General features: G+C 33.0%; 1 non-coding gene across 1 annotated transcript; it reads right to left on the bottom strand.

The window, feature by feature from the left end:
- Nucleotides 1–1,573: 1,573 nt before the first annotated feature.
- LOC121206871 (small nucleolar RNA R71) lies at nt 1,574–1,680 on the bottom strand. Its single transcript, XR_005902042.1, has one exon. It is a non-coding gene; the product is annotated as a small nucleolar RNA R71 (small nucleolar RNA).
- Between the last annotated feature and the right edge of the window lie 878 nt (nt 1,681–2,558).

The following is a 2,558-nucleotide window of genomic DNA, read 5'->3' as shown; positions in this document are numbered from 1 at the left end:
ATAGTCTTACACATACATTGCCAAGACCCTGCCATGGTCATACCCTCACATGCCATATCCCAGTCTTATTATCCGATTTGTCATAGTCTAGTTATGGTCTTATTCAGTATCTCATTTACTTTAACCATACATTAAATTTAATATCTCCACATTTATCTATTATAATAAATACTATCTCAATTTCATCCATCAAATAAATAGATACACATTTAAGTTCAATTATACGAACTTACCTCGTATACGAAAATAACGGAACAGGCCGACTAATCAATTACTTTGCTTTTTCCCCGATCTAAGTCTGAATTCCTCTTTTCTTCATTTATAAATAATCAAAATTAACTTATTTAATCAATTATTCATTCAATTTAGTCCAAAACATACTTTAGGGCATTTTTACACTTTTGGCCCTCATATTTCACATTTTTCACAATTTAGTCCTTATTTCATAAAATCACAAATTAATGAAAATTCACAATAGACCCATGCTAGACGAATTACCATAATGCCCTTAGAAGCCCATAATTTTCATTTATTTTACATTTTAACCACTAACTTTACATTTTTCTCAATTTAATCCCTATTTTGCATTTTTACTAAAAATCACTTAACAAAACTTGTATATCTATCAAAAAGCATTCATAGTCTATCAAGAAACTTCAAAATACACATGTATTCATCAATGGAATCATTCAACATCTTTAATATTTTTGCAAAATAGTCCCTGGGCTAGCTAGACCTAGCTACAACGATCTCAAAAACATAGAAATCATTAAAAACCAAGCAAAAACAAACTTACAATTGAGCCTTGAAGTAGCCGAATGATTCAAGCCCTAAAATGGCTTTCTTCCTCCTTCAAATTCGGCAATCAAGAAGATGAATGGCTTAAAATTTTGTTTTTTTAATCAAATTAACCTTTACTTACTAATTACTATTTTAACCTTAGTTATATAACTTAAAAATCATTAAATAGTTGTCCAAAATTGTCCACTCATCTTTCAAATGGTTTAATTATCATTTAAGGCCACCATTTTTAAAAACCAAAGCTATTTGACACCTTTAACTAATAGAACAACACTTTTGCATTTTACGCGATTTAGTCTTTTTTCTCAAATTAAACAATTAAACGATAAAATTTCTTAACGAAATTTTCACACCAACATGATATCATACTGTAAACAATAAAATAGTAATAAAATAATTATTTTAACCTCAGATTTATGGTCTCAAAACTAATATTCTGATTTGACTAGAAATAGGCTGTTACATGGATGCAGTACAAGGCAGCATCACAAGACCAATGATAACTATGAACAATTTTGAAATAAAGAGAAATGATCTAGATGATTCAGAACAATCTTCAGTTTAGTGGGATCTTGAATAGTTTCTCCAACTTTGTAACACTTTTAAATTCAAAGGGGTCACTGATGACGCTATTCACCTTTGATTACTTCTCTTCTCCTTAATCGATAATGCCTTTTATTTGTTAGATTCACAAACACCAGTATCAATTACTACATGGAACGAGCTTGTGGAGAAATTTTTGCACAAATTCTTCCCTATCAGCAAAACTGTTCAACTAAAAATGGATATTACTAACTTCAAACAAATGGAATGAGAGAACTTTTACGAAACTTGGGAATATTTTAAACTGCTCATACAGAGATGCGCTCATCATGGTTTTCCTGAATGGTTAAGGCTATAGATGTTCTACAATGGGTTCGATGGAAAATCAAGGTCAGGACTAGATAGAGCGGCAAGAGGGGCCTTAATGAACCGAATGTATAAGGATGTCTATCAGTTGATAAAGAACATGGCCATGAACTCTTGCCAGTGGTTGAACAAAAGATTTAATTATAGTTCGAGACCACCTATGGCCAAAGTTGTCCATGGGGAAGACAAATACCAACAAATATTGGACAAGCTTAACCGGTTGGAGTTAACATCTACTAGACCTATAATGAATGAATCAATCAGGATGATCGATCAATACCCTAAGAACCAACCCGAGGACGTGAACTACATAGGGAATAGGGGTGGAAATCCTTATTCAAACACTTATAATCCCGAATGGAAAGACTATTCGAACTTAAAATGGGCTAGAAACCATGGATGAGGTAATGCTACTCATAATAGGCAAAATCATACTTACCAACCTCCTTATTTATAAAAAGCTTAGGAGAGGACCAATGTAAATTACCATACTGTATGTGGTCAAAGGCTGGATTGCATAGAGGGGAAAGTGTAGTTAATGAGGACGGAAGTTAGACAAGTGCAGTCTGAGTGCATTCAAACTAAAACTTACATTGGCTAAGTTGGAAGATCAAACGATCCAGTTGATGAGCATAATGGGAGATATCAAAATTAAAATTGGCACTGACATTCCAAGCAACACTGTGAATAACCTTTGAAGAGATGGGAAGGAGCAAGTGAAAGCAATTGTGCTCCGTTTGGGTAAAATACCGAGTAACCCAAATGAACCCATTCAAAAGGAGGAAAAAGAAGATCCAGAATATCTTTTGAAAAATAAACTTTTTAAAGATGGACCTGAAGAAGAGCCT

Source organism: Gossypium hirsutum, chromosome A09, assembly GCF_007990345.1.
Source record: "Gossypium hirsutum isolate 1008001.06 chromosome A09, Gossypium_hirsutum_v2.1, whole genome shotgun sequence".
Taxonomy (NCBI): domain Eukaryota; kingdom Viridiplantae; phylum Streptophyta; class Magnoliopsida; order Malvales; family Malvaceae; genus Gossypium; species Gossypium hirsutum.
The sequence above is the reverse complement of the archived record's forward strand: the minus strand, read 5'-3'. Positions and strand labels throughout refer to the sequence as shown.